A 471-nucleotide genomic window follows, 5' to 3' on the forward strand; every position below is an offset into this window, starting at 1 on the left:
GTATGGAGATAGGATGCATCCCTGGCGTACGCCCTTCCCAATTTTGAACCATGCAGTGTTCCCTTGCTCTGTTCTGACGACTGCCTCCTGGTCCAAGTCCAGCAGTTGCTTCATGGGAGAAGGAGAAGCGGTCTTCTCCCATGTGGTTAACAGCCTCTGAAACCTGCTGGAGGTTTTCAGCTATCATGTAGTTCTGATTCAATGGGTTTTTTTAATTGTGTAGTACAAAGTCTACTTCAGTTATGTGAGGAGAATACTATAATTATTTCCATTGGGCAGGTGATGTCACTAAACTCAGAGAGATTAATACCACCTCACTAGCAGGCATAAATGTTGGGATTAAACCCTCATTTGCCTAACTCTTTGTTGTTGTTGTTGTTGTTGTTATTGTTGTGTGCAGTTGAATCAGATCTGACTGGCACAGGAGGAGATAGTCCCTCTTTCTCCAGTGGAGCATCTGGTGGATTTGAA

The sequence above is a fragment of the Elephantulus edwardii genome, unplaced genomic scaffold (assembly GCF_000299155.1).
Source record: "Elephantulus edwardii isolate Elephantulus edwardi_28Jun2011 unplaced genomic scaffold, EleEdw1.0 scaffold00026, whole genome shotgun sequence".
NCBI lineage: Eukaryota > Metazoa > Chordata > Mammalia > Macroscelidea > Macroscelididae > Elephantulus > Elephantulus edwardii.